The sequence below is a fragment of the Rhinatrema bivittatum genome, chromosome 6 (genome assembly GCF_901001135.1).
Source record: "Rhinatrema bivittatum chromosome 6, aRhiBiv1.1, whole genome shotgun sequence".
Taxonomy (NCBI): Eukaryota; Metazoa; Chordata; class Amphibia; order Gymnophiona; family Rhinatrematidae; genus Rhinatrema; species Rhinatrema bivittatum.
In genome coordinates, this window is record NC_042620.1 from 187,131,191 (window position 1) to 187,147,571 (window position 16,381).

Genomic DNA, 16,381 nt, shown 5'->3' on the forward strand with positions numbered 1-16,381 from the left:
GGATAGTTTCAGGAAAACCAATAAAACATAAGTTGCCCTGTCGGGATTGATTTTCTAAATTGTCTAGTGTCCTGTCTTGTTTGTCCCTTTATGATTTTAACTCAGCTAACTGCTTTTCAACTGCACCCTTACGATCCTCAACCTCAGCAATGTGCATCTTCACTTCCTGAAATATTTTCACCAATTCCACTATAAACTGATTAATGTCCTCAAATTTCTCATATATTTCAAATTTCACTTCTAGTGCAGCCACAACCACTGTGACAACTTTGGTTACCTTTAAGTTCTGAGCCTCGGGAGATGGTGGAGCGCGCGAAATCGCCACCATTTTGGTCTCTGTTATCTTACAGGGTCATTTATCAAAAAGCGAAGGGCCGTTATCGCATGTGATAACACCCTAACGCACGTGATAACTACCGCATCGTGGCGATAACATTTAAATGAGGGAAAGGGGAGGGGTTAGGGCAGAGTCTAAAAACTTTTGGGCCCAGTTGCGCTATGGACGATAATGTTAAATACATTATTGCCGGCAGTAGTGCCAGAAATAACTACACCTTTTGCATGGGTGCTATGGGGACAATAGTATGCGGCATGGCTGCAACCGCTGCAGGCAAAAATGCACCGCCACGATGGGGCCGGCTGCACACTATCGCCCCCCCTCCCCCGATTCCATTTTGTTTTCTGACATTGAGTAATCTTGAAAGATTAAGATGGGAGTGCCCTCATGTTACTGTGTGATTTTTCTGATATACTTGAACATTATCCAATTTGTGAGCCAAGTTAAGAAACTTAGCAGAATGATGAATCCTGGGGCTAGTTTTTTTTTTTCCAAACCTCTGCCCTGTGATTTTGCAGCCATGCAGTCCAAGATTGAGTCACCTCGTTTAGCAGCTGAGGATATAACAGAAGCACCAATCCTATCATCGAATAATTCACATAGCCCCAAATGAAAAATTTTAACTTCTCTGGAGGGAGGGAATTCCTAGCTCAGCAAGAACACGTTTTACTCTTCCATCATGTTAAGTGAATCCCAGAGTTAATAGTTTTGTCTCACCTCACAGTCCAGTTCCAGTTGATAAAGTATTTTGCCAGTTGTTTCCTGTGATAAAAGCCTTAGAATGCTTATTGATTCCAATCTTTTTAGTGTAGTATCTTTAATGTTTTCATTGCCAGAAACAGGACATGTGACAAAAACAGAGATATTAGTACCCCTACATCAAGAAAGTACCAAATTGGAATAAACAATGATCAATGTTAAAATTACTCCAACCAATTATTTCAATCTCAGATTAAGTCTGCAGTGAAATCAGGTTTCCTCAAGCTTCAGATGCTCTGTGGTCTTAAGCCTTTTTTGGAACCTGCTGATTTTTGGACAGCTGTTCAGGCTTTTATTTTACCTTTACTGGATTATGGTATACCTTCCAGAGTGCAGAAGCAACTGAAAAATGAAATTGCAGACCTATTGTTAGTAATCTGTACACTATCATTAAAGTCAGCTACGGTACCTGAAGACTGGAGAGTGGCCAATCTAATGCTAGTTTTTAATAAGAGTTCCAAAGATGATCCAGGAATCTATAGACTGGAGAGCCTAATGTCAGTGCCAGGCAAAATGGTTGAAATTACCAGGAAGAACAAAATTACTGAACATAGATAGTCATAGTTGATGTGAATCGGTTATTTACACTTTCGGATAAAAGAAGGACTAGGGGGCATTCCATGAAGTTAGCAAGTAGCACATTTAAGACTAATCGGAGAAAATTATTTTTCACTCAATGCCAATTAAGCTCTGGAATTTGTTGCCAGAGGATGTGGTTAGTGCAGTTAGTGTAGCTGGGTTCAAAAAAAGGTTTGGCTAAATTCTTGGAGAAGTCCATTAACGGCTATTAATCAAGTTTACTTAGGGAATAGCCACTGCTATTAATTGCATCAGTCACTAACCAACCTCTTTCCCTTCTCAAAAATACTCCAACATGAACATACAAGGAGTTCCCTTGTATGTTCATGTTGGAGTATTAATTGCATCAGTAGCATGGGATTTTCTTGGTGTTTGGGTTCTTGCCAGATTCTTGTGGCCTGGTTTGGTCTCTGTTGGAAACAGGATGCTGGGCTTGATGGACCCTTGGTCTGACCCAACATGGAACTTTCTTATGTTCTTATTGCAATTCAGTTTACATTGCTTTACCCAATTATACACTAAAGGCATTACAAATGCTCCAGAATGCTGCCATTCGAATGATTTCAGGGAGGGCCATTTGGGATCATATTTCCCAATCATGGCTAATCTTCATTGGCTGCCCATGGCTTTCCTATTAAAATAAAATGGTAACCTTGGTGCACCAGTTGGTGATCCTTGGGCAAATGCCATGTTGCATTTATATAATCCCCCTCCTGCTCTGTGCTCCTATCAAAGAAGTCTTTTTGACGTTCCCTTAATGAGTGCTGCATGTTTGATTGAAATCCAGGAAAGAGCATTCTCGGTTGCAGCTCTGATTTTTTGAAATTCCCTGCCAACCAATTTGTAACTCACAACATATTAAAACTTTTAACATCTTATTAAAAACTTCTTTTCTGGCAGGCTTTTTCAGACTGACAAAGCTTTGTATATCACCTGTACATGGTTTTACGATGCTTTGACTTTTTTTTATTTTAATTGCTTATTACTTTGCTTTTATTCTTTTAATATTCTTATTTGGCAATTCTTTTAGTTTGTATTGTTTTATGTATTTATTGTAAATGTAATTGCTGTAAGTAAGCTAGAGTTTGTCACCAGGCATCTCAACAAATAAATAAGCTGTTCAAAATGTTAGGGTCAACAGGTACTTTAAAAATGTATCAATATATCTATAATAAACTAACAAAAAGGTTAAAGTACACACAGTATAATAGCACCAACAGCTGTTGTAAAACACTTTTGCTGTCTGTTAATAGTCTGGACTAAAGGCCCTTGGCTTCATGTCAGGTCTTCAGCTCTTCCAAGCAGAGCATTATCTGACAATAAAGGACTTATTAATTGCTTAATTATAAGTCCCTTTGTAAACAATTCTGAGATGAGAATCCAGGATCCAGATTAAGTAACACAACATGCTGTTTACTTCAGAGAGCCACAGTTTCACTGACAAGACTCTCAGACGTAACAGACCATTCATCACAATGGTCTGGCAACTATTTTAAAGTTTGAAAAGGGGTTATTGTTCAAGTTAATGTAGGCAGCTACTGCCAAATTCCTCCTTGCTAATCACTGGTACACAATTAGAAAGCATAGTATCCAGTGAAAGACTGGAATGGGTTACACATTATCATCTGTAAAACCCCAGTGTGGAGAAGGTTGCAGGACATAACGCCTATAGTTAAGTCCCTTACCTAAAGAGCACAATAACTCTCAGTGACTCACTCAAGGTCACACACAGGAATGGATACAGAGTTAAATCTACAGCCTTTCATGCTAAACTACCAATCCAATATTACATTGTTTCAAGAAAGGAAATAGTCTCTAGACAATGGGGCCTTCCCATTCCAATCATAAGTAAGAAAATTACTTTCAAGTTAAAATTAAATTTAAAAAAACAACAACTCAGCAAACTAACCTATTTGGAAGGTTCCCTGAATCTTCACATAAATCATTAACTGCATTTGGAAAAAAAAACTCCTTAGTTTTGATTCACTGTTTCTTTTTCCTTAGACCCAAATGATTCAGGACACATAAAATATTTAGAAGGAGCCTAAGATGGTCTTACAAGATAGCAGGAACATTCAGTAAATTAAGGGGCTCATTCTCTACAGGGATCTCACGCGAAAAGTCCCTTTTTCGCGTGAGATAACTAAATTGGGGCGGAGTCGGCCCTGGAATAGGAGGAGTCAGGGCGGCACCAGGGCTGACGCTGCGGAGACATTGCTGGCGGCGAAAGGTAAGGACCCTTAACGCCGCCAGTTTCATGCCGAATAACTACACCTTTTATGGTGTAGTTATTCAGTGCGAAAGCCAGCAGCCAGCGCACCGCAGTGGTGCAATGGCTGCCGGCTTTCGCAGGCCTGCTCCCCGCTTCACCCCCCCCCCCCCCACCCTCCGGTACCACCGGATTCACCAGGCCTAAACTTGTTAAATGTTCCAGTAAATTTTAATCTTGTGGATAAGCGAAGCGTTCTTCAGTTAAATCCCAGTACTATGCAGGAATTCTTTTAACACACTTTTTTCTTTAAACGATATTATACACAGACATTTATCTATAGATATATGCACAAAAATACTACTTTATGCGCGTTAAATTGAGCCGGAAACAAAGTAGCAGAAGGAAACTTCTGGGCCCAAAAAAATAGTAGCATTCTACTTTTTAATCTTCTGCATGACTACAATACACAGTTTAAAAGGTAGCCATGGGCAGTGATGGACTTTAGCCCTTTCCAGAAAGCTCTGCCCATTCAGCTGAGCTGCTTTGTCTTCAGAGAAAACATCTCTCTCCATGCTGACTGGCCTGCAGGTTAGCACAGTACTAAAAATGGAATTTATTTTGTAATGTTTGATTGCAGAGTTATCTGGCTATTGCCCTCCACCACCACGATTATAAACTTGGAGGTCACTGGAGGTCTTAATTATACATCGCAGCAAAACTTCCTTTCGCTCTTGTGATGCTGAAGTTACACACGCCCACAGCTCTTTCACACATTTTAAAAGGCGCGCGAATAGCCTACTTTTGTTTGCGCTCCAGGCGCAAACAAAAGTACGCTGGATTTTAGTAGATACGCGCGGAGCCGCGCGTATCTGCTAAAAACCTGGATCGGCGCGCGCAAGGCTATGGATTTTGTATAGCCGGCGCGCGCCGAGCCGCGCAGCCTACCCCCGTTCCCTCCAAGGCCGCTCCGAAATCGGAGCGGCCTCGGAGAGAACTTTCCTTTGCCCTCCCCTCACCTTCCCCTCCCTTCCCCTACCTAACCCACCCGCCCGGCCCTGTCTAAACCCCCCCCTTACCTTTGTCGGGGGATTTACGCCTCCCGGAGGGAGGCGTAAATCCCCGTGCGCCAGCGGGCCTCCTGCGCGCCGGGCCGCGACCTGGGGGCGGGTACGGAGGGCGCGGCCACGCCCCCAGACCGCCCCAGGCCATAGCCACGCCCCGTACCCGCCCCAAAACGCTGCCGACACGCCCCCGAAACGCCGCGACAACCGGGCCCGCCCCCGACACGCCCCCTCGGAGAACCCCAGGACTTACGCGAGTCCCGGGGCTCTGCGCGCGCTGGGAGGCCTATGTAAAATAGGCTTCCCGGCGCGCAGGGCCCTGCTCGCGTAAATCCGCCCGGTTTTGGGCGGATTTACGCGAGCAGGGCTCTGAAAATCCGCCCCAGTATGTCTAGAGCAGAGCTTTCCAAACTTTTCATGTTGGTGACACACTTTTTAGACAAACATAATTTCACGACACGGTAATTCAGTCTACTAGTAAACCAGAGGTTAAAGGTTAAACGAACAAAACATATTTCGACAATTTATGTATGTTTCCTTAAATATATACATAAATAAAATGTTTCACGACACAACCTATCTCATGAAAACCTTAAATTTATATTAAAAATATATATTCCAAGATTGATGTTATTGTTATAATTTATGAGAAACAATAATAAAACAAATTGTCTGTCCCCCACACACTCATCTCTCTCCTCCCCCCAGCACATGTCTGGCCCCCACACACTCATATCTCTCCCCCTCAAGCACATGTCTGTCCCCCCAGCACGTTTGCCCCCCACTCACTCATCTCTCTCCCCCCAGCACATGTCTGGCCCCCACACTCATGTACCTCGTCTTTTTGATTGTTGCCAGTTAAGTGCTTCACTCTCTTCCATGATCACCAGACACTGCTGCTTGCAGTCAGTACTCCTCATGGCCAGGCCTCATCGGCAGCAGCAGCCAATGCAAGGACGGCTGGGCTCGTTCCACCCACCAAGCCCCCCAAAAAAACGCGATTGACAGCAAAAATCACCCAATAATAAGCAACCCATAAACTGAAAAAAAAAAGTGAATCTCTAGAAAAAAAAAAGCCCAAACTCGCATCAGAGTTGACCGGGCTTGCGCGACACACCTGCACACTGCAGGGGACACACTAACGTGTCCCGACACACAGTTTGGAAAGCTCTGGTCTAGAGAGATGCCTGCATCCATAGGACTGCTTTTTAATGTACCAATGTAAACACACATAAGAATACAAGACCCCCGCCAAATCTGAAAGCTATAGGGATCTTCATTTTTGTTTTTTGTTCTTTTTTTCCCTGGGAATTTATCAGGGTTTATTATGACAAGAACAAAAACAGGAGAAAAAGCAGTTGAAAAAAATTGACATTTTTCATGTAAATATCAGAACTTATTTTTGTGGACAGGACAATAAAACATTAAGCAGATTCTCCCACTGAGCAGCATTTCCATCTCTACCTGCATCCCCCTGCCTAGCATGTCCCTCTCTCATCCTGGTGGTGGCTCCAGGCTTCTTCTTCTCTCCTTCAGCAGCAAACTTACTGAGGCTCCCGAGCTCTGCAGCGCTGCACGTCTGCCAGGAAGTGCTTCTGCTGGACAAGGCCCGATTCAAATGTATTCATGGCAGCAGGCACTTTGGTTGCTTACTGGGGTGTGGAGGTGGCACTTGAAACACACAGCATGTGCTTTGACCCACACTGGTTTCCAGCAGTGGCAGGAGGCCTTGAAACACTGCATCTGCAGCTCTGAAACAGCTTTTTAATCAACCTAAAAACAGGGTGAATATATGTTTAAATTGTTTGTTATCTTTGGAAAAATTTGGGAATTTATGGTTGAAAATAAGTTTAAACTGAAAACGAAGGACCCCAGGACCCTAGCTAAAGCCCATGGAGTCAACTCTAAAAACCATGGAATTATTTTATTTTCCAGAAACTTTTTTTTTTTTTTTTTAAATTCCTATATTTGGAGAAGAAAAACAGAAAATGAGAAAGAACAGCTACAGTATATGGGGTAGATTTTAAAACCTCTGCGCGCGTAAATCCTCCCGGATTTACACGCACAGGGCACTTGCGCGCCGGCGCACCTATTTTGCATAGGCCGCCGGCGCGCGCAAAGCCCCAGGACACGCGTAAGTCCCGGGGCTTCCTAAAAGGGGTGGGAGGGGGCGTGTCCGGGGGCATGACCGGGGGCAGGGGGTGGTCCGGGTCGGGAGGGTGGACCCGAGTCCCCCGGCACTGCGGCTTGTGCCGGGGGATGCCGGGGCGGCGCGCGCAAGTTACGCCTGCTTCAAACAGGCGTAACTTGCCCAACAAAGGTGGGGGGGGGGGGGGGGGATGCGGAGGGAACGGAGGCAGGCTGCACGGCTCAGCGCGAGCAGGCTGCCGAATTTGCGCAGCCTTGCGCACGCCGACCCCGGATTTTATAAGATACGCGCGTATCTTATAAAATCTGGTGTACTTTTGTTCGCGCCACTGGCACGAACAAAAGTACGTGCGCACGTATTTTTTGAAGATCTACCTCAGCTTGTAGCAAACAAAGTCATTCTCTGAAACCTGCCGTAATGACTTCTGATGCTTGTGCTGCAAGCAGAGACACAAACTTGTAAGTGATACATACACAGGACCTTTCTTTCATTGGCTGTTTTCTATTCTTCTGCCGCTACCTAAAAATATTACTGGCTGTAAACTCACAGAATATAAATGGTTGTGGTCTTCTTCTATTAGGTCTTATCTGTCTATGAACCAGCATGTCAGGACACGGCATACACATCCAAAAGAAGAGAAACCTACGAAAAAACATTGCTTGACCTCAAGATACATGGACCGACATGGATTGAAATGGTTGAAAAGCATAGCATGGAATAAGTTGATATAGAAGTCTGACCTCTCTCCTAAATTGCTAAATGGATTATCTTTTCCATTCATCAAACAGTGCAGATGTGTACAATAACAATGGTCACCTGATCCTGTGACCAATTCCTATGATTTATCCTCAGGGGGGAAAAAAAAGGAACAAAGAACAACTGTGGAAATGCTGCTGCTGTGATTCCAAAGAAAACTGCTAGAAAGAAGTGAATTGCTACGATTCGGAGGACGAGTGCCAATTAGGCCAGTGAGGACTGGTTGTGACACGGTGGTGAGGAGCTGCCACGCATTTCGGAACACACCTGGCTCTGGCCGGATTCTTTGCATGCTGAGATGTTTTATTAGGGCAACATCTAAAGAGAGAACTGATCTCGTCTGAAGAGGTCAGGTACAATTTACCTTTGAATAACTCATCTTGGTCCAATAAAATAACACGATCTGCAAGAAAAATACATCCAGTTTTCCTCTGGAGCCAATGCAGCCACTGAAAGTCTGTACACAGAATGGCCTGCTCTACAAAGGAGCGTTTCATTCTCTGCCTATGGGGAACAGAGGTCAAAAACAGGACCTCGGCTGTGGAGCAGTAGTGAGAGGACCGGAGCGTAGCCATTTTGTCTACTGACTCAAAAGGATGAACCTGACATCGGCATGGGGTAAAATGGTGGAAGCTATTGTTTACAGAATTACAGGGCAAATGGATAAATATGGCTTAATGGGGCAAAGCCAGCATAGATTTAGCAAAAGAAGTCATGTTTTACTAATCGATTAGAACTTTCTGAAAGTGTAAATAAGCATATGCATAAGGGCGAGCTGGTTGATGTAGTATGTCTGGATTTTCATGTGCCAATTAATGAAGACCCTGAGGAGAGACTTCTCAAGAAATTAAAAGGTCATGATATAGAAGACAATGCCCAATTGTGGACTGGTAACTGGTTAAAAGACAGGAAACTAGAAGTAAGACTAAATGGTCAGTTTTCCCAATGCAGAGCAGTATAAATATTGGAGTACCCCAGGGTCTGTATTTCGACCACTGTTGTTCAATGTATTCATTAATGATCTGGCAGAGAGAGCAATAAGTGGGGCAATCAAATTTGCAGTTGGCACAAAATTATTCAGACTGTGAGGAATTGCAGGAGGACTTGCCTGGTAGGGTTTAGGCCCTGATGAGCTTCCACACCTTGGTGAAGCTTCCTTTCCGGATGTGCTAGAAAACATCTGGGTGGGCACTGGAATTAGCATCAGAGCCCTTCCAATGAATGCTCTAAGAGATGGATATCAGTCTGGAAGAACACCAATGCCATTAATGCTGGCACACAGATAAGTGCCATCTTACAGTCCACAGCCACCTGATTCCTTCTGTCCAGTTCCTCCTCAAAAACTGCCAATTCCAATACTTCTTGTGAAGCAGGAGGTGAGGCCACATCTTCTCTGGTTACTTGAGGAAGATCAGTGGCTGGCATCTGGACCCTTAGAGGCTACTGTGACTCAGGAATATTGCAAGGATGAGCTGTCCTCTCCTCAGGAATGTTTTGGGGGATTTACAGCAGTAGTTAGAATGTCTCTTTTCACAAAATCACACATTGACTGAGACCAATGCATACCATAGGAGCTTCTCAATGCCAGTTCTAAAGATGCAGAACCCCGCACTTTCTTTGGGTGAGTAGAGTTAGATGTTCTATCTCCCTAGGCCATATGGGTGCTCAGTGCCCTCCTAATATCGATGCAGCTCCTGGGTCCCTCGATGCCAATGCCTCTGATGCCAATAGACCAGACTTGACTCTCTCGAAGAGCTTCTCAATCAGGTTCAGTCAAGAACATCCTCTAGGGTTCATTTTCACACATGTAGCACCCCAAGATACTGTGGTCCTCCCACAGGTAAAACACACATCTATCACAGGCCTTCTTCACCTTTTGGGAAATTAGCTGAAAAATCAATAAGGCAAAATCAAATGACATGATTGTACCAAAACCCCAACTGATGCACCAATGTTGGCGCACCCAGCAACCAACAAAACATAAAAAAACTTGGAAAATAATGAAAAATCTACCTACAAAGAGTAAGGATGAAACCACCATGCCACAAGATAAAACAAAAAATTCTACCACTTTTGGGAATTTCCCTAACTTGAGGAGAGAGTGAGAGGCAGAGGCAAAGACAAAACTGCAATGGAAGGGCTTGGCAGAAAAAATGAAGGAGCCACACCTGATGTGCATTGGGCTGCACAAGCTCAGATGAGCATGCTAACAGCTTCTGGAAGCTTTTACGTACAACCTCTGCACTGGTTTCCACTGAATGATATTACTGATATGTGAAGACTCAGCATCCTGCTAACTCTCAGAGAATTTGGTGTTATCCAGATAAAAACTGGGTCAACCTATCAGGGAAATCACCATCTTAAAGTTATCCAAGTAACTTGAGGTGGGTACATTCAGTGACAGGCTTACCTATGTAAATCCCACTGAATATTCTGGCTAAAACTGCCCAAGTAACTTTCTGCTTGTTGTATTGATCAATATGGACCTCAACAATGATAAAGGTCATGGAAATGCTCCTTTAGAAAGAAAGGTTTAACAGATTAGGCTCTTTAGCTTGGAGAAAAGGTAGCAGAGGGAATATGATAGAGAGTTCTAAAATCATGAATGACATGTTAGGTTCCATATTAGGAACTGCCACCCAGGAAAAAGATCTAGGCATCATAGTGGATAATACTTTGAAATCGTCGGCTCAGTATGCTGCAGCAGTCAAAAAAGCAAACAGAATGATAGGAATTATTAGGAAGGGAATGGTTAATAAAACGGAAAATGTCATAATGCCTCTGTATGGCTCTATGGTGAGACCACACCTTGACTACTGTGTACAATTCTGGTCGCCGCATCTCAAAAAAGATATAGTTGCAATAGAGAAGGTACAGAGAAGGGCAGCCAAAATGATAAAGGGGATGGAACAACTCCCCTATGAGGAAAGGCTGAAGAGGTTAGGGCTGTTTAGCTTGGAGAAGAGACGACTGAGGTGGGATATGATAGAGGTCTTGAACAAGCAGATGTGAATCAGTTATTTACACTTTCAGATAATAGAAGGACTAGGGGACACTCCATGAAGTTAGCATGTAGCACATTTAAGCTAATCAGAGAAAATTCTTTTTCACTGAACGCACAGTTAAGCTCTGGAATTTGTTGCCAGAGGATGTGGTTAGTGCAGCTAGTGTAACTGGGTTCAAAAAAGGCTTGGATAAGTTCTTGGAGGAAAAGTCCATTAACTGCTATTAATCAAGTTGACTTGGGGAATGGCCTCTGCTATTACTGGCATCAGTAGCATGGGATCTTCTTGGTGTTTGGGTACTTGCCAGGTTCTTGTGGCCTGGTTTGGCCTCTGTTGGAAACAGGATGCTGGGCTTGATGGACCCTTGGTCTGACCCAGCATGGCAATTTCTTATCTTCTTATGTTAATTGAACATGGTTAATTATCCAAAGAATTGAGAATAGGAGAAACTCCATGAAACTAATAGATTTACAACAAATTTAAGAAAGCACTTTTTCACTGAACACATGATTAATCTGTGGATTTTATTGCTGAAAGATGTGGTCAAAGTTAGTAGTACAACTGGATCTAAAAAAATGTTTTGAACAAATTTCTGAAGGACAGGTCCATTAGCAACAATTAGCCTGGTTGACTTGAGGGACCAGCACATCTGGGAATGAGAACAAGAACTGGATCTCCCTATTTGCATCTGTTGGGTACTTCCAACTGACCCAGATCTGCCACTGTTGGAGATAAGATGTTGGACTCAGTGGTCCACTGATCTGATCCAACATGGCACTTCTTATGTTATTATTTTATGTTTTTAAGGGAGAAGCAGAAGGTCACCAAATAAAAGCATACAAATAAGGAAACAATGACCAAGTGAAAAATTCAAAGGCTTCACTTATCTGGTTCATAGCTGAGACATCAGCTCAGACAGATAAGAGGGTTTTCCAGAACAGAACTGGATGAAGGATTGTCTGACAGGTGGAGGATGTGTATGCCTGAAGTATTAAACTGTAAAGCCATTGGGATCCTGTTTGGATGAAAGATGTAAAAAAAAATAAATATGGTTTTGGCTACATGTTCGTACACGTCAGCTAAAAATGAAGAACGACTTCTACTGGGGGAGGGGGCTGAACACAGTAAGAGATAGTGCTCAGGCAAACAGATGTTTGGCAGCGTCAGCCTAAGGAAGCCGCTAGCATTGGGAATGCAGGACAGGTTTTGGCTTTGGTACTTCTGGATTTATCCAACAGCTACACTGCAGGACTGAAATGGATACTTCATTCTTTTATTTTTCTCCTTTAATCACCTGCCTTCATCCAATTTGCAGGTTGCCTGTATCTCTTTGCCCCTGGGGGATACTTTCTTTCAGAGTTGGTGTATGGTCAAGCCCAGTCAGTGAACATACAATTCTCCTCAGACATGTAGAGGATTTGTTCCAGTGGGTCATTCTCTGGCTATCCGTTTCATCTCCCGTCTGCATACCGTCTGACTGACAGAGAGACAGAGCGAGTTTCATCAGGCAGCAATGTTACTCTTAGGTGGTCACCAAGGTGTACTGCAGAGTGATGCAACCTGCTTCCTCATCTCTGCAATGAACCCAACGTCAGGTACGGCACAGGGATATCTACTGAAGTGTCTAAAGAGCAGAATATAAAAATCAAATAATTAAAAAATATAATTTATTAGGACATTATACTGTCCCTTAAACATCTGAATCTAACCAAGGTTTAGCGTTCCTTTTTTTGAGTGTTATGTTGAAAAACCTACCCCCTAAGAAATGTAAACATAGCACTATTCACTCCCAGGAGCATAGAATAAAATTGCTTAATATTTGCATTTCAATTACAGCGGCTCAGTGAAGTGTTACATGTGGCTCCCATGACCTGACGTCATATAATCTGAGAAACATATAGCACTTTCAAGGAAACAGTTTTGAAAATGAGTGGAAGGAACTGGAGATGCTGCACTCACAGCCCCCGTGGTGGTGGAGAGTAGAATTCTCTGCACAAGGAGGAACCCTACTGGTCAGGGATATTGCTGAAATATAAGGAACTAGCGATTGGGGGGAAAAGAAGAGTTATAAATGGGAGAAACCTCCCCTCCCCAGCGAATTAAGGCTCATGGTTGCAATTGACTTAGAAGTCCAAAGGATCAGGAGGAAATTGCTTAGCTAAAATAAAAAAAGATTTTTAAAAAATGGTGTGCTAAGTACTGAGTGTAATTTATGTCCTCTATTGCCATTCCCACCCTTACCCCTGATTTTGGAGTACTGAGATTCTGGTTTTCCCTGCCCTAGTGAATTGCACCTCCTACTTTATTGTTGATGTTGGTCTAATGAATCTTTAAATCATACAACTGTCCTTAATTTTTCCTTTTTGGAAAATAATTTTTCTGATTTTCATACTTTGCTTAACAAAATTATTCTTGGTGTTTAGAACTCAAAATCTACAATTAAGATATAGAAAAAAAATTGTATGGATGTTTAACTGTATTATTAGAAACAAAAATGGCATATTGTGGCCCCTTTCATAAGCATAATCTCACCAATGAACTGAATTAAATTTATGTTTGCATGCACTGCTTTGGTGCCAACCAGAAAATCCTGCAAAAATAATCAAAAAAATTGGGCCTATTGAAATGTGTATTGGGTGTGGACTTGGCCCTCAGAAAGCCAAAAGTAAATGAAATTCCAATACAGTAAACCGTCCATACTAAAACAGCACTAACTGCCAACATTCAAATAGTAACAGCCTTACCTATGTAAAGGCAATACTGCAAATAATACACCAGGCCCTAAAACATTATACCTCCTATTGGGAAAACAAAACAAGTTACTAGAATACCTCACACCTCTGTCACATATACAGAACACATACCATTATCAAATACAGAATAAAGAGACCAGAAAGCATAAACAGAAATTTGCAGAAAAAACTGAACTGGAAACTGCCAAGAAGCCAGATTCCACATGCAATGTAACAATGGAAAAACAGAATCACCACCACTCCTCAGAAAACAAATAAAATCAAGAAATGTAAATCAATAATTGTAAAAGCATACTAATAAAAAAAATTCAAAACAGCTGAAAAATAGAACATCCAATGATTAAAAATTCAGAAAAAAAATATTTTTAAATTTTCCAAACACCAATAAAATATTTCAAAACAGACACAAAAAACACAATTAAAACACAAGGATTTTAAAAATCCCCCACTCTCCATACTTGGAAACTTTTGATTTCCAGATGCCCTGAGATTGCTGTGGTTTAGCGAGGGAGCTAGAGTAGAGAGGGTTTATGCACAAACTTTCTCCTCTCTCTTACACACATGCTCCACTCTCCCGCTGGAAGCACAAATAAGGGATAGCATTAGCTTCCTCGGTTCCCAGGATTCCTGTTTCTTTAGGCCATGGGGCCAACACTGCTCTGCCTCCTACTCCTCCTCCAGCACAGTTCAGATGTATTCCATGCATTAAGAAAGGTGGAAGGAAGGTCAAACGATTGCTGATATGGTTAAAAAGTGATGTGAAAGAGGCTATTTTAGCCAAAAGATCTTCCTTCAAAAATTAGAAGAAGGATCCTTCAGAAGAAAATAGGAAAAAGCATAAGCATTGGCAAGTTAAATGTAAAACATTGATAAGACAGGCCAAAAGAGCAACTGAAAAGAATAAAAACTTTTTAAAATATATTGGAAGCAGGAAGCTTACAAGGGAGTTTTTTAGACCATTAGATGACAGAGGGGTTAAAGGGGCACTTAGGGAAGATAAGGCCATTGCCTTCTGGAAACTTTTTTCAAGGGTGACAATTCAGATGAACCGACCCAAATCACGGTGAACTTGGAAGATGTAGTAGGCCAGATTGACAAACTGAAGCGTAGCAAATCACAAGGAACAGATGGTATATACCCCAGGGTTCTAAAAGAACTCAAAAATGAAATTTCAAAATCATCCATTGTACCTGAAGACTGGAAGATGGCTAATGTAACCCCGATATATAAAAAGGGCTCCAGAGGTGATCCGGGAAACTATTGTAAAGAACAAAAATCACAGAACATTATTTATTTATTTAAAACTTTTTTATATCAGTATTAGTAGATACTTCATATTGGTTTACATCTGAACTGAGGTGGAAATTACATCAAACAAGTACAGGGGAAGGGACTACATAGAACAATGAAGAGAAATTGGCCGGATAATGGCAAACAAGATAACAAGTAAACAGACATGACAATGGGACAGCCAGCATGGATTTTCCCAAGGGAAGTCTTGCCTCACAAATCTGCTACATTTTATTTTTTGAAGGGGTGAATAAGCATGTGAATAAATGTGAACCGGTTGATGTGGTGTATTTGGATTTCAGAAAGCATTTAACAAAATATCTCATGAGAGGCTTCTAAGAAAACTAAAACGTCATGGAATAGGAGGAGATGTCTTTTTGTGGCTTGCAAACTAGAATGGAATAGCAGCCTAGTGGTTAGAACAGTGGGCTGCAAACCAGGGACACTAGAGTTTAAATCCCACTGCCGCTCCTTTGACCTTGGGCAAGTCACTACACCCTCAATTGCTTCAGGTACAAACTGACCCCTAGAACGAGGCATGAAAAAAAAAGGGGTGGGGGGCCCTGATAGTGGGCAGCCGGCTGCGCCGCACGCTATCGCCCTCATAGCACCATGGGAAAAGGAGGAGTTATTTTCTGCGGTGCTGCCGGCGATAATGTGGGAAAACTATCGCCGGTAGCACTACCGGGCCAGAGCCCCGCCAAAACTCCTCCCCTTCCCCTAATTAGCATGGCATCGCAGAATAAAGAATGATCCTGTAGACTGTTAACCCTCTGTGGCTAGGGAAATACCTACAGCACCTGAACGTAATCTGCTTTGAAGTGCCTGAAAAATAGAATATCTACCTTATAAATGGGCTCTGACCGACGGCTCGCAAATGCGCAGTAGAGAGCAGCTCTACCGCGCATGTGCAGGCGAGCACGTCTGTCAAAGCGGAGCGTGTCCGAAAAAAAAAATGGCGCTGGGAGGAGCAGTAGCAGGGCGGCGGCAAGGAGTAGTAGCGGGAGGAGCAGTAGCAGTGGCGCGCGCGAGGGAGGGCCCCCGGAGATCTTCCGTCTGCCGGTTGTGGATGAGCTGAGAGGGGGGGGGCAGGAGAGAGTGGGAGGGGAAGGGGAGGGGGGAAGGTGAGAGGGAGGGAGGGAGAATGAGGGGGAAGGAAATGGACCGAAAAACAATTTTTAAATGTAGCCCGTTGTTACGGGCTTAACGGCTAGTATAATAAATAAAAGACAGGACACAGAGAGTAGGATTAAATGGTCTGTTTTCACAGTTGAAAAAATTTAAATAGCGGAGTGACTGTTCGAGAGGCTGGAACCCGGCACCGGCTGGGGAGGGCTGTGAGTTGGATCCCCTAGGGCCTCTTTGCACTGTATACACAGGGCTGTGGCCTCCTCATGTTGTACCGCTCTAATGTAGCAGGCTGGGCAAAGGCCCTGAGCCTTGCGTTTCTTTTCCGGTGGTGCCATGGCTTATGCGCGTA

At 43.0% G+C, this 16,381-nt stretch overlaps 1 protein-coding gene across 7 annotated transcripts in view; it reads right to left on the minus strand.

The window, feature by feature from the left end:
- The window catches only part of RAPH1 (Ras association (RalGDS/AF-6) and pleckstrin homology domains 1), a 360,831-nt gene that overhangs the window by 150,919 nt on the left and 193,531 nt on the right, over positions 1-16,381 (minus strand). For 2 of the 7 annotated variants that reach the window (XM_029606313.1, XM_029606312.1), the window contains exon 1: positions 1,055-1,143. The exons of the other annotated variants lie outside the window; for them this stretch is intronic. The gene's annotated coding sequence lies outside the window, so the exon portion shown is untranslated. Of the gene's footprint in view, positions 1-1,054; positions 1,144-16,381 lie in introns of those variants that run through there. 7 annotated transcript variants of the gene reach the window in all.